Consider the following 25,650-nt stretch of genomic DNA (forward strand, 5'->3'; position numbering starts at 1 on the left):
GGCAGGCAATAATGAACTGCTGTGCCGGATTTCTCTCACACATGCATAGAGATCAGTGCTGTAATAACAGAAAGGACACTAGTATAGTAATACAATAGCCACAGAAGACAATAAAATACACTACAGGGACACCAGCAGTACGAGTCACAAGATTCACAGTGTGCACTACAGTCAATGCCTCATTGTGTTACTGCTTTCTCTCACACAGCTTAGATTCAGTTTGACATGAGTCCCATTTCAGACAGCAGTCACCCTCAAATGAACCATTACAATCACTACTTACCATTCACAGCGGGTGCGACTGACCTGAGGACTGTATGTGTTCCTTTAACATACACATGTCATTTGACATTTATACATTTTTTTTTTTTAAGTTTTAAGCGCCCTAAAGTGCCTTTGAGGGAACTGTACGATATGCGTGTTTCCTCCCACACCCCTCATCATCGTCAGTATGCCGTACTATTTCTCTCTTTATCTTTAGCAGATCTATAAATAGAGAGAGATTTTCAGACTCAGATTTCAGGCGTTGCAAAGGGTCTCGCGCTCAGAATAGCGGACTGTCGGCGCGCGAGGGGGTGTGTGCGTGCTCGCGCAGAAAATAACGACAAAGCAAGCTAAAAAAGCACAAAATTATCAAATTACATGATTAGATGCAAAAAAATAGGGTTTTAAGGTTACAAAAATAGTGACGGTTGACGAATAAGACCTTTAAATCTTGTTTTGACGCCTTTGTGATTGCAGGTGGCGATATTTGTAGTTTACTTAATCATTCAAATTGCCTTTAAACGACAATGCAGGGTTAAATAGTAAGCCTGAACAGAAAACGGAGTGGTTTTCCAGAACTTGTGCCGTTAAACTCACCTGTTTGATCCTCACAGAGTGAAAGTCCAGTGAGCGCTCGAGCGCATCTCTCTCATTCCCGCCTCGAGAATCCCAGATTACCTCGGAGGATTAAACACGACAAAAACAGTCCCAAAACTCCACAAACAGTCCGCAATTCCACTCAGTAAAGCGCACAAAGCAACCCTCACACTCTTCTTCCCTCGTAAATAGGGGATTTTCGGCTGTAGTGCGTGCGTGTGTGTGTTTGTACGTGGGAGTCTCTTTGAGAGGATCTGCTTCGGGAGAGAGAGAGAGAGAGAGAGAAACTGAAGTGGTCATGTGACCTACTAATGCGGCCCCTTCACTGAGCGCACAAATCCAATCAGAACGTAGGATATCTACTGTGCCCCGCCCACTCGTGTCCAAGCTAGAAGAATTAAAGGTCAGTGTTTACGATACTGCGTGTGTGTGTGTGTGTGTGTGTGTGTGTGTGTGTGTGTGTGTGTGTGTGTGTGTGTGTGTGTGTGTGAGAGAGAGAGAGAGATATAAAATTACAGTATGACACAAATCCACACTATAACCGAATTATCCTCATAGCTCGCCTCAGACACAAGCAATCTACACATAGATGTGAACAGGACACTGTTAAAGTATTAGCGTCTTTCATTAGCAGCTGGAACACAGCTGTGATTCACAGTAACCTTGTATGCCCGTTTTATCGTCAACACGAAATATGAGCAATGAACAGCAAAGTTTGATTCAATCAATGTTTTGGGTTCAATACAAGTCCATCAGTATCGACAGCATCTGTGATAGACAATCCTTTTGACTCTTAATTCCATTAGTTTATAAAACCAGGCAAAAAAAAAAAGAAAAGAAGAGAAAGACGCAGCTGATATTTATGTTAAAGCACTTGTATTAATTCTTTCAAACAAAAGTATGTTTTATTTGAGATATTAAATTGTCAAAATAATTCTTTAAGCAGTGGGACTACTTTTCTAGGTGGATGTACTTCTGGTATCCTTGCCATATTATGCACAAACTCCTGTAGTCATTGTCTTTACATGGTTTTAACAGGAGAAATACATACTGGATATAATTTTGCAGACAATTTTAATCACACGACTAGTCCCATCTCTTCTGGGTATAGTTTCAGAAAAAGGTGTATTTTACACATATTTGGTGCAGTGTCTTGACCCATCCATACACTTCTGCGGTTTACAGCGCATTACTTGTTTTTACAAACAATTCAATTATGTAATACAGTACTAGTCAGCTAGTAGTGCTTTGAATATAAATGATAATTTGAAAATTCCATGACGTAAGGAATATAATTTCCGGGTGCAATCCTCCACTTGTTTCAAGTGAGAATACCATCTCAACTTTACATTTATGAGCACTATTTATTCATATTACATATATATAATCTCACGGTGTATATACTGCAGACTTTGGGCTCACGGCATCCTGGACACCAATATTTTAACGATTCATAAAAGATGAATCACTGTCTGGCCATCTGGGATTTCGGTATGGAGATTAAGGTTAGGATCGTGATTTCAACACACTGTGAGAATGTATATTAGTACCATTTGTTGTTTGCTTTTGGCATCTGATATTGTTTAGGACCTGGAAACAGTGACGTGTGACGTCAGAATTAATGAGCAGATTGGCCAGTGAAAGCATCCAGCACAAGTAATTAAACAAAATTATTAAACTATTTTCCCACGACTTGCCGTCCAGAGGGTTGGAGACACTTTATAACACATACTGATATTTATAACTTGCATACTATTCGAGTCGGAGTGTGTGTCGGCGTGTGAGTTCACAGATAAAACATGGTCAAGGTAAGCATGGCCCAGTTCGCATCCGCAGGTAGATGCCGTAACAACATTCTGGGGATAAGCATCTTTAACAAGACATGTTACTTTTTTCTCTGTCCCGTCAAAATAAGGGTGCTGCATATGTAGAGAGAGCCATAAAAACTCAGCTCAAGAGAAGACAGACACCGGTATCGCAACCATAAATCTCGTTTTCCTGTCAACATAAACAGATAAACATAACTCACACACATCTTATCTCCGATGGCATCAGGGAAGTAAGGATCATTCCTCCTTTATGACTGTTGTGACACAGACAGCCAACAGTACAGTATAACAGACCAAACAGACACGAATCCAAACCAGAATATCAGAGATACTTGTGGGTGTGATCTGTAAACTTGGGCCAGTAAGCATAGGAACCATCCAGTACACCATAGCAATTACCCAGAATATCCTAGCAACACCTTAGCAACACCTTAGCATCGTGCCACTTAAGAAAATGTAACACTTTACAATGTTTCATTTGTTAACATTGATTTACTATATTAGTTACCATGACCTAATAATGAACAATACTTCTAGAGCATTTATTCATTTTAGTCAGAGGTAATTTTAACATTCATGAATACATTTTTACATTCCAAAGTATTTGTAAACATCTGTTAATGCACTGTGATTTAACATGATCAAACGATGAACAGATTAGATTTATACTAATATTAACTAAGCCCATCATGATGAGGAGTTTTGTTCTGATGATTAATTGACATTCAAATAATTGCAATTAACAATTTTTTGTTTTGTTTTTGTCACTTTATATAATAAAATTTATAATTAAAATATGCCAATGATTGACTTAAATGCAGTGAAAATGAAGAATATTTGTTATTGCTGTCAAATCAATTAAATCACATCTAACATAAAAGTTTGTGTGGTATATAGTATATATATATATATATATATATATATATATATGTGTGTGTGTGTGTGTGTGTGTGTGTGTGTGTGTGTGTGTGCGTGCATGCATGCATGCATGTATATATATACACACACACACACACACACGTATATATATATATATATACACACACACACACTGTATATATATGTGTGTTAGATGTGATTCATCTATTTGACAGCACTAATTAATTATGTATAATAACTATAAACATAAAATAGCAAAAATACCCTTTTTTGGATGGAAAAACATGATACTGCACAATTATATCAAATAACTGCGATTAGATCGAATAACCATAATCAGACAATTAATCAATAACTGCGACAGGCCTAACGCTAATAAAGATTAAGAAATGCTTTAAAAAATATATTGGTCATGTTAGCGAATGCATTCACTAATGTTAACAAATGAGACCTTATTGTAAAGTGTTACCGAAAATGTAAAAATCGAGTGCATTTTAATGACAGCATTCGGATATTAATCAGTGATCATGGCAAAGTGAACCGATAACTAACTTTCAGCAATGACAGAGACAGACTATAAATACATGGTTTCCATGTGCCAGTTCACGAAAGTCCAGTGGGAGGACAGTCAATCAGATTGACAGCCAGAGGACAGAGAGGAATTCCTGCGAGTCGGCAAAACCGAGCGGAAAATCTTTGTCTCGTGGTTTGGCCTGCAAATAAAGTCTCACTTTTATGGAGTCTATGCCCTGTTATCGCTCCCTTCCCCACAATTCTCTCTGCCTACTATTTGACTAGAGTAATACCAACAGAACAGGTGCGATTGTGTGTGCGTACTTCCCAGTGCCCTTACGCAAACAGACGCCATTCACTGTTTACTCTCTCTGATGGCGCTGATGTGTGCGGTACGGCCCTCTCGTTCCTATGTCCCGTGTTTCCCGCCGGTATCTCGCTGTACGAGGCCTGACTGCATTACGTGATGCAAAAATGTCAGAATGCAAACACAAGAGTCACCGCAGACCGACTCTACCCTCTAATAACAGGCATCCGGGCCTTGCACATGGTTCGTACACTTGGTTTGAGCCAACATTTAACAACCCCTGTTTGCATTCAGTGTGAAACCTATTGTTTGCACTGATAAAAACTGTAAAATATTGCCCACAATTGTGGCTTTACGACACACAGACACGTCGTTGTGATATCAAATCAGGCCATCGTTTCTCATGTTCCGTCAAAGCGCGGGGCTTTATGTGTGATATCTCAGAGAAGGGCAGAATCATTGTGGCCAGAGGCTAATATTTAACCCACCCTGACTTTTGAACAACGGAGACAGTGTACTGTATGTCGAACAACTCTTCCACACAAACACAGACATTTAAATGACACTCTTACTGAACCTGCACATAAACTTGGAACCGGGACAAATTCATTAAACTGGTGATCTCAAGCATTTCAGAAGATCATGAAGACACACATACACATGCGGTTTAAGAGAGACTGTTGGATGTGGTATTGAGGGATTATAGAAATGAATTCATTAGTAGGTAAACTAGTTCTGGAGTTGGCAGTGAAACTAGATGGGTAAATGCAAACATAATGATCTAGACAAAGACATTAAAAGTCAAATCCTGTGTGTCTTTAAAGGGTTAGTTCACCCAAAAATGAAAATTCTGTCATTAATTACTCGCCCTGGTGTCGTTCCAAACCTGTAAGACATTCGTTCATCTTCAGAACACAAATGAAGATCTTTTTAAATGAAATCGGAGAGCTTTCTGTCCCTCCATTGACAGTCTACGCAACTACCACTTTCAAGCCCCAGAAAGGTAGTAAAAACTAGAGGTCGACCGATTGATCGGTTTTCCGATTTATCAGCACTGATAACCGATTGCTGAAAGAAACGCTATCGGCAAATATTTACAATTTGTTCCAAAATCTTGTGAACAGGTAATGCAAATTGTGTTTGTAATAATGTTGAGTAAATACTATATAAAAGGACATTTAATTTCAACGATTTTGTATCAGATTAATTTTCTATTGCTATACTGTATATTATGTATATCAGCTAACAAATCACCCTGATCTCAAGATTTCAATATAAAAAAAAACAGTTGACCACTAGTCAACTACTTTCAATTCAAGACAAGTGAGTGAAAACACATTTTTGCAAGTCTTCAACTCTTTCACCGCCAACATTTTTGAAAAATACCGGAAATTTTCTTTAAAGGGGTGGTTGATTATGATTTCACTTTTCTAACTTTAGTAGTGTGTAATGTTGCTGTTTAAGAATAACAACATCTGCAAAGTTACAACGCTCAAAGTTCAAAGCAAAGGGAGATATTTTATTTCACATAGATTGTTTTTTAAGGACTACAACAAACGGCTGGTAGGGACTACACGACATTCCTCCCGGGTTAGTGACATCAGCAACCCTAAAATTTACATAAACCCCGCCACCGGGAACATGATTTATAGATTATCATGACAGAATATATCAATGACTAGAAGATAACTACACATAGTTAGTCTCTCCTCAACTTTGTCCGACTCCGATTTGAACATAAAATACTAAAAGTTTTTGAAATTTTCAGTGCGTGTCTGTGTGGTAACCCAAGCTGCTAAGAACTAGCCGTTGTAGCTCCGCCCTCTGTGCCAGGAGCAGCAGCTCATTTGGATTTAAAGGGACACTATGCAGTTTTTTTTAGCTTAACTGAACAGCCTCGGAGTTATTGAAATGGTTATATGACTTCTTTCGGGTTGAATGGTGGCCGTCTCGCCTCCCCCTGGTGCCTGTGAGTGGAAAAACCTCACTTGCAACTTTGTTGTGGCGGGCCGACGGCCTCAGCGTCAGGAAGTATCGCGTGATATCAGCTCTCGCGGTGTAACATATTCCTTTACTGCACTGCCCACATACACACCCCCATCCAGGAACAAGGTAGGGAGGGATGGAGTTTGTCACACTATCGTCATGGCTGAGCCGGCATATAAGATGCAGAAAGCTAGGAAAGCATTGTCGGAGGAACAGAGAAAGAGGAAACAGCAGACTGACGAGCATAGGCGTAATTTGCGGGTGTGATATGTCCCCATTGAAACATCTCGTGGCACGGATGTACCAATACAAACAAATAAAACATCTCCAGTTAACTCTAGTAGAGCATTCATTTCGTTCGTTTGTTAAATAAGAGGCGATCTAAAATGTGTTGTTTTTGAAATCAAGTGACCAAAGAGCTCGTTGCCGCTGCGATCAGTGGCGCGGAGACAGTGTTCTGTACAGTCTTCTGTCGGACGCGCGCTTCAATCCGTTGCGGAGAGACTCTCTATATTTATTACGGTGAAATCACAAAACCTAATGCACAAAAAAAAACATGTCCCTGCTTGATATACAACCACTAATAAACAATCGGTTTTGATGAGGGAAAAAAACTATACTACTTAGTGCGACAGAACCCAGAACCGAAAATTCTCACCACTAACAACATATATTAGATCCCCTTAAACGACAAATTAAACACAATGTACTATTGTATACTATGTAACACGTCACGCCATGTCACGCTCTGCGTGAGTGGTATTTACGACAGTAACGTTAAATACAAGTTCTCCACAGCGACTCTAGGGGTCGCTGTTTGACAAAAACGGAATTCCTGCATAGTGTCCCTTTAAAGGGACATACACACAAAAACGGTGCATTTTTGCTCACCCTCAAAAAGTAACAATTTTAACATGCTATATAAAAATAACCGTGGGGTATTTTGAGCTAAAACTTCACATACACACTCTGGGGACATCAAAGACTTATTTTACATCTTGTGAAAAGGGCATCCAAGTGTTTGCGCATAAATGACGGAGAAAGAGTTAATAGTTCGACTTTGTTAGCTTCTGTATGTGAACTTAAAATGTGTCTGAAAATATTTACGTCCGTAACGCTGCTGCTGCTTGGATGGTTGTATTAGTATTCTTGCATATCAGTATCAAATTCTTGTGCTTGTCAGTCAGTCAGCCAGACAGTAAAGTTCATGGCTGATGTATGAGCGTGTGCCAAGATCCGCCTGTAGCGCCGCAGCTCCTGGAGGACAGCATCACCTGATAGCCTTCAACAAATTCCCCAAGTGTAGTAAGCGTAACACAGGGCAGCAGACCAGAAAACATGCACCCAGTAGATAAACAGATTCTTTGTATGTTGTCATATTTTGGATTCTAAACAGATAACTGTTAATAGTTACCATGGGAATGCGCAAATAGTAAACAAGTCTTCTAAATGCACAACCCGTCAACTTAACTATAGGCTTAGATATTAAAATGTGGTCATATTTTATCTTCATAATCTGACCTGGTCAGGGAGTAAAAGGTAAAATTTCCTGCTAGGTGCACCAACTTTTACAAAAACAGCGGATGCAGCTTGACGAATACTGTAGTTTTCACTCAGTCGTGACCTCTCCATGATTGTGTGTTTTATCTAGAGAGAGTTCCTCAGGGGAAATAATTTTACCTTGAACTGTTTGAGTTGATTTCCGATTGTTTTAATTCAATCTGAGTCAGAGCATCACAGGGCGGATGAAAGACTTTAAAGGGGACATAATAGAAAACAGGATTTTCCTAGCTCTTTTCCTTAATAAATAAGAGTCAGACAATGTTGTCATACTTTTAAAGTTCACAATATAAAGCCCCCTCCCCAGTCCATCCAGACCTGAAAACTTGCAAAACTACAAAAAAGCCTCATCAAAAAACAACAACAAGATGGTTAAGTGTAGAATATGGCCACTTTAAGCAAATAAGTTATCTAAACCTTTTAAACCTTGAATAAAACACTGTACATTCTCATCTTGTTACAGATCTAACTAAGCTATCTTTTCTATCCTTTTATTCTCAATGCTGATCAAAGCCTTTTCTTAATAAAGCAGTGCCAACATTAATTTCATACCAATAACCTGTTAACTCGCTTGCTCATTCATGCCTAGGGATTATGTAATAGCTGATGACAAAAAGAGACATGAAGCTTTTTTGATCACAAAAGTCATTGCTTTCTGTTCCTCGATCTCATTTAAAGTTAAAAGGCCTTTGCTGTTGCGGGTCCGAGGCTTTGGAATAGTCTGCCTCTTGAACTAAGAGAGACCACTTCTTTAAATGTATTTAAAGCCAGTGTTAAAAAATATTTCTTGTCATTAGCCTGTGCGAGGTTGGGTTAGTATCTGTATTAGTAAGTTGCATATTGTTTTGTGTTGTTTGTTTTTGCGCTGCTGATTGTACAGCACTTTGGTCTGCAGGTGCAGTTGTAAAGTGCTTTATTAATAAAATTAAGTAAGTAAAAGCTGCAAAAAAGACATCAGACGGTAATTTAGAATTAGAATAACAGAGATTTCAACCTTTCAAACTTGCAATGAAATTAGACACTTCATTCAGACACTCCACAAAGTGATTCTGATGGCACATATAAAGCAAGTCTATAGCCTAGTTTATAAATCACCAAACCTCATTCGAAGGTCAATGTCACAAATCTTGTCCTGAGCCATATAATTGTGCTGGGCTTTTTTCACTGAAATTAAAGATAGACTAAACATGTATGCACATTGCACACTGAACCACATTATTAATTAAGAGTTGATTAATTAGTCAATTTAATCTATGTATTTGCCACTCATCTCACAGACCGGAATCCTTCACAGACCATCAGTTGTCCACAGATCACAGATTGACAACCACTGACTGCACTAACCAAACAAATACCAATAATCACCATTTAACTGATCCAATGAAAACATCCTTTCCCAAAAGAACCATCAAAGAACCATTCACCCATGTGTAATAGACCTCATTGCCTGATAAATAAACTGATAAAGAGGATGTTTGTGTACTGCTATGTATCACATGGCACAGCTGTGACTCTCTATTTTAATGACCACACAAGTTCAAGCCCCTCAGGACAGAGTCATTTTAGAGGCACAGATCCTGTATAGATCCTAATGGTGAATATCACATGGTGCTGTCAACCCTGTGCATAAGAGGAACTCTTAGCTTTATAGTTGGCTAATTAGATACGGTCACAAGGTAAACTGGTAGCCATTTTTTTTTCCAGTTTGATAACAGGATTCTAAAGGAAATGATTGCTTTCCTAGAATTTTCCATTCGTTCTTTATTAAAAATACCAAGAGAATGGTTAACCAAACCATTAATGAACAGAAATCGGAAATGGAACAATAATCAGTAAACTTCTTTTAATTTCCCATTACTAACTCTAAGTCTAATATTTTACTTGTTTTGAGCTTGACCTAACCAGATCAGATTATGCTGATATCAGATCATTACTTGGTGAACTCGGAAACGGAGGGAATGTCAACAGGCGACCTTTAGCATAATAACCATCTCACTCTCCCTGTGGAGCCATTTCAACATTCCAGAGATGGGAATGAGTAAATAAAAAAATAAAAAGAATATTAGAACAAGAGACTCATTCACATCTGCAGAAGCCATTGTTGCAATCTAAAAAAAAAAAAAAAAATTCAGAGTCATGTCCATTGTGGGATCGATGACGAGAGAGATGATTACTGAAGTTCATGAGATGAAGCTGAACTTCTGGCCGTGACAAGGACTTGTGACAGTAGATTTGTATCACTGAGCAAAACAAAACTGAACTGAAACAATCAAAGCTTGCATGGATGAAGGAAGGGACGACTGTTTCCTGGAAGGGTATTGCGCAGTCAGGAAAAAGAAACACTGTGGGGGTGTGTGTAAGGCAATGATGTATTACCCCATGAGCCAAAAGACTTTCTCACAAGTTTTGTATGACCAGTCCTTTCGCAGACACACACACACTTAAAAACATCTGCTGTTCACTCAGCCGAATTATCAGAGGTTTCCAGGGAGATGAAGACAAACAGTGGAGATGTATGTTGCGGCCCCACCTCTTGCCCTAAGAGAGCAATCAACCTGGGCAAGTCCCCTCCTTCCCTTCCGTCAAATTTCACATATGGTTCTTTTTACCATCTTCAAGGGACTCGTATATAGAAAACATCTCAAACACACGATAACATAAACCATGTGTACAAAAGCTTTAAGAAGTAATGGAGCAAACGTGCAATTACATGGGATGATCTTCCGTCTTCACTCTTCGTACGAGACCTCACATCAAGCACTTTTGCCAGATTAAGACATTATTATCAGCCACCTGCTATGAGTAACAAGCTAAAGGTGAAGATTTTCATAGGCGTCCCAAAGGCGCGAACAAATATGTGCTAGGCCGTGAACTTGAACTATGACCCTTTCAACCACTAGATGAAAGAGTAATTTGTAGGACGAAGGGTTGCTGAGGTGAGTTACGAGCTTTCTTTCCTCTGGGTCTCTGTGTTTTCAAAGCACGCTGACTGAATGAAGGAATCACACAGACTTTTCTCCTACGCAGTCGTCTTGTTCTGCTCAGGAATTCACCCCAACTGAAGGAGGAAAAAAAGGTTTTGTTCAGGGGTCCCATCTAAAAGGCAAGGAACTCTTCTGAAAGGCTTGTAAAACACTTTGATCTCAGTCCTTTCTCTTCTTGTTTTAAACAGTCAAGCTACAACAAGCAAGTTTAGTCACAGACAATCAGTGTAGATGCAACACCACTTTCCTGCACAGCTTAGTTTCTGGCTTATTAATTTACACTAGTTTCTCTTAGGTTGGGCTGGGTTGAAGACTGGATTTTAGACAATAAAAAATAAGCTAGGACAGGAAATTCCAATGCAATAGGCAAGAGGAGAAACTCACAATTGAAAAGCAAATAAATTTATGGAGAAAAGACAACTGAGAAGACTCAACTAAACTGAAGAGTGGTTCTGAATATCCAAGGTCTGAATTGATCTTTTTAAGATGAAAGGAAACTGTAGTTGAATATTTGCTTTGATGATAATGTATTATGACTGATCTTAACTAGCACTCAAAGCTGTACGGCTCTTTTCCAATCTGGCAGGTTAGTAATAGAAGACAGTTCAGCTGGAGGAAGTGAATCAAGTCCCCACGAGGTGGTTATTTCTCCATTTTTTCTGTGAGAACTGTGGATGCCCCACTGTGTATCAATGCTAAACACCCATCGGCAGGGGTTTGGAAAATTCCGGAGCCCCTGCGAAGTGAGCAGAAGGTCAGCTCCAAGCTGAACCAGCAGTAAAGGCCAAGACAGAGACCAATAGACGTCCGCTCACCCAGCAGCAGGAGCCATCACTTCCCCTGCCAAATCCATTTATGCAGCACCACCTCCTGCCGAAACACCATTCAGCAAGTACCACTGTTCAAGATCAGCCTTCCCCAAAAGATAGAAGAGTTGGCGGTAGTCGCTTTGTCCATTCAAGGGACAACAGGACCTGTCACTGGACTTACTGCAAAAATTCATAAGGATAAATAAGCCAGCACAACTAAATAGAGTGGCGACAAGAACACTTTCTACTGCTTATGCGATTGGCCATTAATGTCTCAGTGGTGATGGGTGTCCACAGTTGGGATGAGGCAAATCAAGAAACAGAAAATAAGGAGCCAAACTTCCTGATTGATAGACAAAGGGATCCTGCAGGGTCACAGGCATTCAGCCAGAGCCTGCACTGTCCACTGGGATGACATGCAAAGAGACAGAACCATGAGTAATACGTGACTCAGAACCAACAGTAAATTCTAAACTCACAAGCCATTTTCCAGTTTTAAATTCCAGTCAAGAATTCTAGAACTTGGGGTAAACAATTGGAATCAAGTTCAACAACATTGAATTCCAAACACAACAATAACCAATATAAATTAACTGGGGATAACTGGGGTTATCCCATTTCCTACAAACAGGGCTTGTCATTAGGGGGTGAACACCCTGGAACATTGTCCCAGATCTTTTGATATAGGAAGTATTCTAAAGTCTTCTATGGTACAGCCAACACATGCAGACAAGCTGGCCTCCTTCTAAAAAAACTTCATTCAGGACCCCGTAAATTTTACCAGAGACCCTGCCCACAAGTATGGGAAACTTTGTTCCTCAGGAAAAGCCTTGACAATGGACCACCAATGTACACAGCTGTCACAGTCAGGGCCGTTGAGGCGGTCCGAGGGGCACGGCAATGCCTTTTTACTGGAGTAGGCTGCGCTCAAGTCATATGGATAGTATCCCTCTTTGTGTGTTGATAAGACTAAAGGTCACTCCTTCCAGCTGTTTCCTTCCACACCCCCAATGGAGTGAGGGAGTAATGAATGAGTACAGACCGCTCAGGGAGGATGGTACCGATGGCTCAAGGAATCGATGCACTGCTGCTAACTGTAAACACACACACGTGACGCAAGACAGGCAAGTCATTTGTAGCAAGTTTTAAAGAACAAATTGAGGATGTGACCTAAGAAATGGGAGGAAAGAGTTTTAGAATTGCATCACAGCTGTGATAGAGCTGAGGTGATTCAGACAGGTTTGTAAAATGTTACTCATCACAAATCATGCCAACTGAAGCATGAAGATATCACCTAAGTATCTGCTCATAAAATGTGCTGGATCCCACATGCCTTAAAGGCTAAGAGAATGAAATATAATCCTGTGCTGGGGGAATGTTTTTTTTTTAGCGTTGACGCAAAGTCAAATCACCTAGCTCTCTTCAAAAGGCCATTTCAGGCTGGGTCTGAGGCACATGAAAACGTGTCACAAAATAAAAATGTGTGATTAATCTAGTTCATTTTTGCAATCGATAAAAAAGAAACATGAATAAGTCTTATACATGTTTATTTTTATTGAATATCATGTATTTATTTATGTTAATATCTGTGCAATTAATGTGTATTCAGTCTGCCTCTGCCATCCAGCACCCCCCGTAAAGTTAAGAAAGTAATGTTTAAGTCAAGCCTGCCTGATGCCTTTCACAAAAGAATGATCCCAATCTCTTCGGCACAGTGAGGCATAGTGTTTATTAGGTAATTCAGCACTGTTTTTATTTTAGTATCTGATCGGTATCGGCCGATACTGAATCCCACAGATATCGGAATCGGAGAAAATAAATCCCTAACAAAATGTGAGCATCAATGTGCACCAAAAAAAACTGTCACAAAGAATGAAAAAGTAATAGACAGTAAGAGAAAGAGAGAGAGAGAGAGAGAGAGAGAGAGAGAGAGAGAGAGAGAGAGAGAGAGAGAGAGAGAGAGAGAGAGAGAGAGAGAGAGAGAGAGAGAGAGAGAGAGAGAGAGAGAGAGAGAGAGAGAGAGAGAGAGAGAGAGAGAGAGAGAGAGAGAGAGAGAGAGAGAGAGATGCATTTCTTAGCTGTACAAATGAATATTATTTAGACCGGACATACTACACACTCAGCTTATACAAATCAACTACATATAAACAGGCCTCTATTATTATTTTTTTACAATAGCAGATTATATAATTTATACATCTTTACTATATTTTTTACCTTTAGGGTTAGATCATATTTAGCCAACATTTGAGGATTATTTTGTCCCCAAAGTACTTCCACACACAGGTTCAAGACCTTATCATTTTACATTTCATTTCCTAGCCTTTTATCCCCTTTCTCACACACAACATGTAACTGTATAAACAGGGTACTGGCCTACCCAGCTGGAAAAATGTTTTTGCCATTAAGAAAACCTAAGATCAAGAGACCGAATGTGAGACATGAGGAGTGTGAGGTTTTTTAAAAGTGAGGCAGCGTGTGTCTGAATTTACTGGTCACTGGTAAACCAATAAAAGAACTTCAGACTGTCTCGTTTCTCAGCAGTGACCAGTGGGGAGAAAATCACTTTCAAACACCCTCTATGATCTCAGTTTCTTTTTCATTTCTCTTTCTCTGTTTAAGGCATCATCTCTCTCTCTCAGTCCTGCGTAGTGTACGGATTGTGTGAGCTCAGAACTGGTGGATGACTCTCATATTTCCATGTTTTTTTTTCTTCTCTTTTTGTCCCTGAAATGGACTTACAACAGACACAAGGAGATTTTAAACACTATGTGTCCATTAGGTTTGGTGACGGTCAGTGGAAAGATCTTCTAAGGACAGCCTGCACACTTAAAGTTTCCCCAAAGTACAACCTACTGACATCAATATCTACAGCACAGACCTTAGAGATTTAGCATTTAATTTGACATGAAAAATATGCGTGGTTACTGATAAGAATATATTGTTTTATGTTTGCTTGTAAAATTCCTATTTTTCTCCTTGTTCCTCTTGGTACAGAATGAATATTTGGACGGGACGCCCCTGCATAGTTTCGTTATCCTCTGTTTTCTTTGCCCCTGCTCCCTCCATCTCCTCTTATTCCTCACTGCTGCCATCCCTCCATCCAGTACTAATGCCTCTCTTCTTCCACCTCACTGACTCCCAGCACTTGTTTGTCCTTGCTCTTTGTTCGACAGGAGTGGAGAGGGCGGAGGGGTTCAGGCCCCCTTTAGGGAGCCCCTCTCTGTCTCCAATGACGGACAGTGCAATATTCTCCCTGCCCCACCCACATATGGAAAAATAAACAAGTGTCCACATGTAGCCACGGAATGTTAATGGTTTCCATAACTCTGCTCCCCACCTGCCAAAATGCAAGCAAGTCCATAATACAGATCCTGACATATTGCATTATACACTGAATCTCCAGAGTAAATGTGTACTAAGAATATTCATTCAGAGAGTCCTGAAGCAAACTGAAGAAGACTTCTATGCAATCAATTTGAATGGTCTGGCAGTTCAACCAATGGACTACCTTTTTGCTGAACAATAGAGGACAGACAAGAGTCTTTGAAACTTCAAGTTTTAAAGGCCTCAAATTTAAAGACTTTTAGCCTGAAAGTCTTGAAGTGTGATGAGGACTATTCAGTTGTCCGAGGCCTGCAGTCCAACCAAGCCACACCACTGTTGTGTTTATTCCATAAACAGGGCTGTTTACTCACACAATGTCCATCAGATGGTCCCTGTAATGGAGGTCTGGCCTCAAGACAGTTTGCATGATCTCCTTCGCATGGGGTCTCTCAGACACTGGGTGGTCCAGGAGACTCAATATTGAGTTTTAAAGCGGTGTTTCTTTCATGACTTCAGCATACAAGAGCTCTTCATGAGCCTGGGGGCGCATTACTTAGGAATGTTGAATGGCTACGTCTAGGGTTTGTGTGACTACTCAGTTTTAGTCAACTAGCAGTCCAAAAAGTAGGAGGGATGTGCAAAATTGGCACTTTTCATAGTCGATTAGTCTGTGGTTAGAAATCCCTATAAATCAGTCCACGTCATGTCCACCAGACCCAAATGCAACCCTAAGCTCTTGAGTCCACACTTTCTTGACGTAATGCAGCTTTGACTGTGGGATAGAAGTGAGCTTGGCAAAAGAGGGTGCAAATCGGCCGCAAAGTGGGCGCGCGTGAGCACCCTTCTGAAGCCTAAAATGACAAATGGGACACCCTACGGACTTGTGGACTTAACTGACAAGCGTCAGCCATTATAAGTCCACAAGACTGTAAGTGCACGTGAAGTGTGCCTTGGGACATGGTCCGGATGTGAGTTTCTTATGGATGTATGGATGTTGCCTTCAATAAGAGAACTAACAAATAAAAAGGCTATATAACTACAACCTTTTATAGCACAAAACTAATTTAAATCCCATACAGAATAAAAACAAATGGCTTAAATGTGCATACCTGGATGCAGAATATTGAGCTTCAAATGTAGCCAGAGAGGCAAACTATATATTGTGGCTGCGATACATCTAGTTCAAGGCATCCAAAAGTTTGTTTAGCGTTTTTTCCTACTCTTAACAGTTTAAAGCTGTAATCAGTCTGACTGCAGTGCTCTGAGAAACACCCTGGAGCGAGTAACACACCATAAACAGACTTTTATGAAGAAAAAATACTGTCCTTTAAATCTCTTCACAAATGAACTTGTGGATTCTGCATAATAACATGAATTTGATGTACGCCGGGACACAGTTTGTGGAGCACAGTAGAACCAATCAAATAGTCTGTGCAACCACAAACTTTTTCGAGTAGAAAACTTGGAGCAAAATAACATGGTAATTTCTAGTTTGGACATTTGAAATGATGCTTTGGTGACAACAGATTCTGTCCGTCTCTGCTGATCTTGTTTTCTGTGATGCTCTACAGAGGAACACCCAAACTCACGCTGGGTAAATGTTTAGTTTTCCAAAACTCTGTGTTATTCTCCCCTCTCGCTTGTTCCAGCTGCAGAGGAAATGACAATGCTCGAAAAAACAACAACAGCCGGTGCAATTCATAACCTCCGCATCTCTCTACAGCTGGTACATCTTGAGTACGGGGTGCTTCCTCGACTGTGAAAGGGGTCCTGACCCTGAAATCCTATACGTAACAATATAACGCAATAAAATATTGAGTAACAAACACTCACATGGGGTGGTCAGATGCTTGTTTCAGGAATCCTTTCAGGCTTCTTGAAGAAAGACAAACACTATGACTACAACTAAAAGCAGGATTACGATTCGAATGGGATAAAAGCCCGGATACAAAAAGATGGAGATTAGGAGAGTGGCTCAAAGTAACGCATTTGTTAACAGGATCTGAGCAAGTCAGCAATTTGTTTTCCATCACACAAGGAAGCACAGAAGTCCATGTGTGTGTGATATTAATGTACAGATACAAAAATTCTGGCCGTTATTACTTCGTGTATTCTCATGTTACAGCCGATAACCGATTAATAGCCAAACTTTAAATGCTATGCTATTTTGTGTAAATAAATATTACACTAAAATCAGTTATTTTCAAGTCGCAATGTAACGTAAGTAACAACAGATCTTTTTGTCCATATTGTGATGTAAAGTAAAAAAGTTAGAGCGGAGATTTGGTTCTATCTATTGCTTGTTGATTGGATGAAGGCAGATCCAAAAAATTAAACATGCATTGATGAATGCAACGACTGAATTGTAATTTGCAGTTACTAGGGGTGTGACGAGGCACTTAGCTCATGGGACGAGATGAGACACGAGATTGGGTTCACGAGAACGAGACGAGCCGAGATTTTTGCACACTATTTTTAAGAAATCAGCAATGACTAGAACAATAGTCTGCAGGTGCATTTTGAAATGTTTTAACTAATAATCTTGTAATGAATGTCATTTCAGTTCTACTTTGAGTATGATTTATCATATGCATTGAAAGACAATAATATACAAGCACTGAAAAAGGTTTTACCACAAACTCAGCTGACCGGCTTCTCTCCTGTACGATTCTCTTCGTCTCTTCAGACTTACAACTGTACAAGATTTATGAGCTTTTGACCTCCTAACTAATCTCCTCTCCACAAATTGATCATAGAAATAAAAATAGTATAAATAAAAATTAATGACACAGTTTTCTCAGTCTTAAGTGCAAACAACAAGTGCAACCATAATAAAAGTACTCTCTCAATATTCAAAGTGTAGGCTAAATAGAGACCAAATTTTTCTTCAAGAATGAGATAAGAGATGGTTACAACAACACATCCCAGCCTAAGATAGTATTCGTATAGGGAGATATTCGCATGCATCAGGAGGCCACTTTCAAAATGTGGGGTATTAAAATTGCGTTTAAATGGTTTTTATTTCTATAAAAAGCAAATCGACAGTGGAGGCGTAATGTAAACGTATTGGTGGCATATTCTATGCTATTTTCACCCTCACACAATATCGCGAGACAGCTTTTCACCTTGACGAGGTGGTCAAGGTGTTCTCGTCACACCCCTAACAGTTACTGATATTAATTTTAAGATTTACAAAAGATACCATTTATTATTGTTATTAATTTATTAGTGCTATTAAATATTAACTTTAAGTAAAAGCCTCAGATGATGGAAAAGGTAACCTGTAAATGTAAATATGGAAGAAATGAGCATGAACATCTAAATTTCCAATATCAACTGATACCATTACATCGATACAGTATCTCTCTAAATACATCCAATATATTGTTAATCTCTAGTTTTTAAAATCCAATTAAAATTGTCCTACTTTGAAAGTGTATGACGTTCCTGAGAGACGAAGAAAGATAGAGGAGAGGTGGGTTAACGGGAGACAGGATAGGGAATATTGCTTTACGTGTTCTGGCCTTGTGGTTTCTGGATAACAATGGATATTCCATTGCCCTCCCTGAAGACTCCAGCCGGCTACAGAGGCCCAAAGCTCAGCTTAAAACTTTTTGTCATGACTTCATCGCTCTCCCACCCGCTTTCTCGCCTCTCTTAGTTCTGACTTTCCCTCTGCACTCTCACAATTCGGTCTGTCTGTCCCCCTGTGGTGATGGTTCACATGCCGTATGTGTGGCCTCATGGCCTGACAATTCCGGTCCCCCTTTTCCTCTCAACGCAGCCGCAGGGCCTGGGGCCAGTCCGCTGCTCTGTCATGAAAAACATCACATGGATTTTGAACCCACAAATGGCCCACAAAGTTTCCTGATTTCAGGGTTTTCAGAGTTGATAAGAGGCTTAAGTCTTTTATTGATCAAAATCAAATCTTGGAAGAGAAGCTTGATTTATGATTTGGCATCATTTACTTACACTCATGTCATTCCAAACCTGTATGTTTTTGTTTCATCTCCAGAACAGAAAAGAAGATACGAGTGTTTTTCGTCCATTCAATGAGAGTCAAAGGGGTCCAAAACAAGTCGTTGTTTTGGACCCCATTGACCTTCATTGTAAGGACAAATACAGTTCTTCAAAATATCTTCTTTTGAGTTAATTTGGAGGCAGATCTATTTGTTCCTCGGATCAACTCCACAATCTCCCATGGAGATCAGTGAAGCAGACCAGATGTGGTGCTTTCTGAAGAGATTCGTTCCCTGGATCTGTCACGATATCACTGTCAGCACCGAATCAGACCTGGCATTCTGTGTCAGATAGCAAATCTGGAAGGAAATGAGACTTTGAAGGGTTGAATGGAGGAATGCGAGTGGCGTGAGAGTGGGACAGGCCAGAAAGGGAGTCGGATCAGATCCCCTCGCACATCCAAAGCGCTAGTCTTTTTCCAGGTGTGTTGCTAACTTCTTGGATTAAATACAATATTGGAAACGCAGAACAATCTGGACAGCATATGGATACTGGGATGTAAAGACTGCATATCAAAACAACCAATATATCGGTAATCAACCGATATTACAGATTTTGAATTTATCATATTGGTAATGATCATTTCCTGATTTATCTTCTTAAGTATTACCCCCAGTTAAGGTGTAGGCCAATCTTTATAAATGCTAATCATTTCATAACACTTAAATATAAACTTTAGCAAATTTCAAAACAAATATATAATTTTCATACAATGTTATTTAAAATGACATTTAAAATGCATTACTTTTTTTTTGTTTTATTCTTAATTTATTTAGACAAAAGACTATAGAATATATCAACATATTTATTGGCTATCGGTCATACTATGAAAATAATTATCGTCCAGAATTAAAGAGCAAAAACATAGGAAGGTTGCATTACGTAAATCTCTAGGTCTACCTAAAAGAACTGTATATTGCTGCAAGGAAACGCTGATTAACTTCTACATCGCCATAGTCCTCCAAATGAGCTCCAAGTGAAACCAGACCCACATACACATATCCTCATGGGTCAATCCCTCTTACTGCCAAATCAGGCTCCGCCACCTTAAATCAATCAGAATCCGGCCCAATGACACAAAAATAACTTCAGCGTGTTCATAAACAAACTCTTTCTGAGCATAAAAGTCTTTTTTTTTTCTGCTTTTCTTTGATTGTTGAAAGCATGTCACATCTACATCACTGCAGAAGAATGCCGTGAGTCCCGGCCCGTGAGCCCAGACCCAACCCGAACACATTTGGTTCAGTTTATCATGAAGCCTGACTCCACATTACTCAATCCGTCTCACACAAACACCATTAGTCCACACACTCTGGGGGCTACGGGCCGCCAAGACACATACGTGGTCACACAGACACACACAACCATTTGTTACATGCACACCTGCAAGTACAGAGGGAGGTTTCCTGTTGTTTAATTTTAAAAGCCAAGTGATCAAATGACTAAAGGAGGGAAAAGGCTGAATGAAGGGAATGTTACATCACATCATTTACACTCGGTGTCAATGCAGCATGCATGAATCCTACCATCAGTTACATGACATCTCAGGTTAGGATCTGTACAGAATAGGGAAACATCTGATCAGAGACTAGTATTCATTTTTTTTTTTTTTTTATGTCACAGCTACAAACCATGATTTGATAGTTACTAGATTGTGGCAGACGGAAAATTGGGAAGGTTCATTCTGCTCCGAGAGAGCATATGATTGGACAAAATAAGTGAGAGCAGGATGAGTCACCAATAGACATCAAAATATTTATCTTATTTTGTTCTGATTTGCCAGAAGATAAAAAATGTAACTTGTAAAATGCATATTAAGTTTGGGGTTGGTACGATTTTTCTTTTATGTTTTTGAAAGAAGTCTCTTATAAATCACTAAGGCTGCATTTACTTGATCAAAAAGACAGTAAAAAAAAATTATAATAATATTGAGGGCATTTATTTGAAATAGAAATCTTTTAGAATATTAAAAATGTCTTTACTATTACTTTTGACCAATTTAACATGCTCTTGCTGAATAAAAGTATTAATTTCTTTTAAAAAATATAAATAAAAACCTTGCTGGCCCAAAACATTTGAACAGTGGCGTGTCTACTAAAAGTGAATGGTCAACATGCGGGGGGCTCTAGCATAATGATTAGCCACAATGCTAACAGACATGGACTAAAATCCACAAAACTTTTAATAGAAGCACATAAAGAAGAACATCAGATCATGCGCTGACCTCTAAACCACGTCTCCGACAAACCAGACCGGACCCCCAAGACCCACATCCAGACCACAGCTAGACCCCCAGACCCAAACCAAGATTAGACACCTCACGACCCAGATACCAAGAGCTACTGTAGCCCAAAAACCTAGACTAGACACAGACCCAGAATAAGAAGACCAAACCCTAAGACTAGACTTCGAGACCCAGATCAAGAACCTGGTTGTCCATTGGCTGGCTGAGTCAAAAATGAAAAAATTACTCGACCAAAATGTGTTTTGAGAACCCAAACCAAGAGACAATGCGGTCTGGAGATCTACATTCTACATCATCAAACACTTCCATATACCACATGTAGGCTTATTTATAACACTTCTGTGAGGCTATATACTGAATACTTGTGTGACTACTTGTGTTGTGATGATCTACAATCACAAAGAACAACCTAAAATGAATGCTATATACACTAAATAACTTGGAGCAAAAATGAGGCATTATTTATGACATTGAAAGTGGTGTTGAAAATATCACCTACTATCATAGCACTACAGAGATCTAAAGAACTTATGATTTACAGCTCTTATAGTGCCAGTGTGGATTTCAGATCCCAGTTTACAGAACAAAAGTAATAACGTTAAGTCCTTTACTGCAAGCGTTGAGACCACAGGCAACTGGATATTGTCTGGCTTTTGGCAAAATGCAAAATTTCTCTTGAAGTGTAGCTTTTAAATCTCTTGGGATGGTTGTCAGGAATTTCAGTAATGGGGAAAGCAGCACTCACTCCAGTTTATTGACTCTTTAATGACATCTGTGCACATATCCGAGCAGCTCTTGGGATTCTGCGATGTGTGGGTGGAGCTTGTGAAGCTGAGTGACAGCATCTTTTCACACTTTAAACGGGATAAAAGAATGATTTATGGTTAGCCTGAGGACACAGGGGCTGGCTCTCCCGCTTTCACATTGCTTGACGCGTTGGCCGTCAAATAGTGCAAAATCTTGTTCGTAATTATACACCTTGACAACGGTTCACACGCTTATATACGTTTTCATTTTTTCAGCTCAAACAAATATGAAAACTACTCATATTTTGTGGTTTTGTTTTCTCCAAATAATCAAGTCTCAAGTATATCAACATATTCGTACTCCAACACTAATAGATCCGTCATTGTGAAACTGGAAACAATAAATATGTTCTAATATGACATTAGAAAAAAAGAAGGGTCCTTTTAAATTGATCACAATGTTTACTTTGTTGTATGATTTCAAAGCAGCAGTAAGTGACTTATTTTTGGAATAGCAGCAGGCATAACATTTCATAACCACTGGACGGATATTACAGAAAAAGCTGTCCTAGGAAATTGTATTGGTATCAGCGAGAGACCTAAAATCTGTAAAACAGCAAAAGAAATATGCCTGCACGTCAACCGTTTGGGGCCAGATTACATGCTCCAGCAGTACGGCAAGTAAATGTTTTTCAATAAAAAGACTCTGTACCTCAAAATAATGGAAATAAATGTCTTTCAACTGAATTATTCTATCAGGCTACATGCAAAACTAACATACAACACCGACCAATATAGTTGGATTCAATAACAAACGACTATATAAGCCTACAAACCAGTTCTTTTTAGTGACTCAAATCATACAGAACGACCAGTGACCAATCCTTTTAACGAATAGTTCAAAAAGACAAGTTACTGGTTTGAATCAGTCTGGCATAATGCCCTGTACAACTTACTTTAGAAGAGAGAGAATTTCTTTCATATGCAAGTAAAATGAATATTATAACTGAAATATACCCAAATGAATCTGATTCTGATGACGAAATCGTTTTGATTTGATTCTAATCAAACCTTAATGAATACCCAGCTTCAGGATTCGACCTCTCAAACACATACAGGGCATGAGATTTACAGTATAAAGAGGGCAGCTGCAATCATGTGGACTGGTGTGGTTTTCACAGCATTTCATCTATGAACGGGACGCATTCATCTGGAAACACAGGGCATAATGGGCCAAAGGCCCTGCGAGCAACCTGCTTTTATGCCCACTTAAGATGACGTCAGTAAACAAAAACATATGAAAGAAACTCACCCGCTGAATGCCGTACTCAAATCCTTGCATGCTGCCTTCAGGCAAAGAGTGTTTGGAGAAGTGAAATGACACGGCAGGGCCTTGTTTCAGCATCAGTTTACATCAAACACACTTTTGCACCTTCGCTACCCAATGCACACACAAAAAGTCGGCCCTTAGGCAAAGTGGCTCCTTTTGCTATTAAACTGAAGCACATTGTCGACACCCTGACCTACACAAAGATCTATCCGTCAAGGTTTTTCTCCAAGACTTCTAAGGAAGAGAGGCAAGTCCATCTGACTTTGATTCGGAGTTGGATTCAGGCCCAGGGTCGCTGCCTTGTACGCTAATGAGTTATTTATTTGCCCGACTGCAAGATGACAGCTCTGAGAATTCAACAATATACGAACAATGCACCTCCACCGATAAGATCCATGAGCTAATATGTACTCAATCTGAAGGGATAGTGAAATGAAACGAAAGTGAAATTAAAAGAAATTTTGTAGAGAGTACCTAAAGGTATGTGTTTCTCAGGGGAATGCAAACCTTTTGGGAGAATGAAAGTTTTGCGAGCAAAAATGCAAATTTCTTGGAGGAATGAAAGTTTTGAGAGAACGCAAAAGTTTGGCGAGCCAATGCAAAAGCAATTTTTTGAAGAGAAATGCATGCAAAAATGCAGACTTCTCAGGACAGTGGTGCTTGGCGAGGCGACTGCATTGCCGCTCGGGTCCAAAATAAGTGCAGAGGAATGCACCACAAAAATGCAGAGGAGATAAAGGCACACTAACCTCAGCACAGAAGAAAAATCGCAATAGACAGAAAAATTCACCTGCTCGAATTCCAGGACTTCCTGTTCTCAAGGTTTTGTCTCTCCTCACACTTCTCAAACTCAACGCACACAAATTCCAGAGTTCCTACATGGGCTCTCCAGTCTCCCCTGGAGAAGATACCACAATACTCATCTCTCACGGTTAGGAGAGACTGATAGAGAGAGAGGCAGAAACAGAAAGAGAGAAAGAGATACACACACACATAAGGGAGGGATCTCTGATTAAAATTCTCCTGGCACATTGTCGAAGGCCGTTGCAGCAATAAAGCCCTGCTGGCTGGCTTTTGTTCAAGTTTAAGGCTGTAGTCTTTTTTCACCCTGATTCTGCCTCTTTTGGTCTTCTGGCAGTCTTTTCTGCAGCTGAAGGGAGGTGCAGGGATGCAAAATGAAAAACTAGCAGGGTAAGAAAAAAAAGATAGCCCCCTCCTCTCTCCCCACACTCTTGTCTTCTCACTTTCTTCAGATGTGGTATTCATTGGTCTCTGAAGGGTTACCCTGTCCGAACAATGCCCAGCATCAGACCGCAACAAAGCCGAAGCAGCTTTCAAACCGTCTTACAAAGTAACACGGCCTTCAAAGATGAAAGACTGCCAAGAGTTTGCTTTGTAGATTCACAATCAGAAATGAGGAACTAACATGGACAGAGATAAACCTGGCCAATTTTACCATTATATCCACTCCGGATATGTATGGACCAATATTGCAATTCTGGTCAATACCGATTGGCCGATAATTGGTATGGCTGATAACTGGAGTATATTAAACATTATAAACTACTTTGTCTAAATTAATTTACAAAACATTCCCCAGAACTTGAAAATGTAGGCAACACGAAATTAAAATGTTTAGCATGAAAAATGGATATTCATTTTGAGATTGGCTAAAGATTAGCCTACATTTAACAATGTTATTAGATTATTCGTTTTTTTAAGATTAATTCTAAGTGTGTGTTAGATTACAGCAAAGGTCATTTAAATGTGAAAATTAAATATCTAATACAGACTGATACAGATAAATACATTTAAAAAAAAATCAGTAATATTGGGCAATAACCAATATGGTACCAATATATTTAGCAAAATATACAAACAACCTTTTATGTATTTTGAGTAAATAATGAACTAAATACATGTTCATTACATCTCATTTGTGGTATGATCAGCCAACCCACAACACACAAAACCCACTCTTGCGGTCTTCATAAACTCACCTCCATTAAAACCAAACTCAACACGTCTCTCTGGAGTTGGTTAATGCCCCACATGTGAGTTTTACTCCAGTGTCGGTGGTAATTGTAAAGAAGCTCTTGACAGTGCTAGGCTAGTTTATCCTGCAACATTTTTTCAGAACAAAAAGTGGGGCTCCCATTGGTTGTATCATCTTAATGGGTTTTTAGTATTGTTAAACGGTTGTCCCAGGGTCAATTTGTTAACTAAAGAGGCACAAAGAGAGTGACACTGAATT

At 39.5% G+C, this 25,650-nt stretch overlaps 1 protein-coding gene across 6 annotated transcripts in view; it reads right to left on the bottom strand.

Moving 5' to 3' along the window:
- The window catches only part of add3a (adducin 3 (gamma) a), a 100,775-nt gene that overhangs the window by 38,403 nt on the left and 36,722 nt on the right, over positions 1-25,650 (bottom strand). For 3 of the 6 annotated variants that reach the window (XM_056260699.1, XM_056260679.1, XM_056260690.1), the window contains exon 1: positions 862-1,127. The exons of 1 other annotated variant lie outside the window; for it this stretch is intronic. The gene's annotated coding sequence lies outside the window, so the exon portion shown is untranslated. Of the gene's footprint in view, positions 1-861; positions 1,129-24,186; positions 24,207-25,650 lie in introns of those variants that run through there. 2 more of the 6 variants (XM_056260670.1, XM_056260653.1) reach the window with 2 other exon arrangements.

This window comes from Rhinichthys klamathensis, unplaced genomic scaffold, assembly GCF_029890125.1.
Source record: "Rhinichthys klamathensis goyatoka isolate OS25496 unplaced genomic scaffold, OSU_Roscu_1.1 h1tg000009l_1, whole genome shotgun sequence".
In the NCBI taxonomy this organism is placed as follows: Eukaryota; Metazoa; Chordata; class Actinopteri; order Cypriniformes; family Leuciscidae; genus Rhinichthys; species Rhinichthys klamathensis.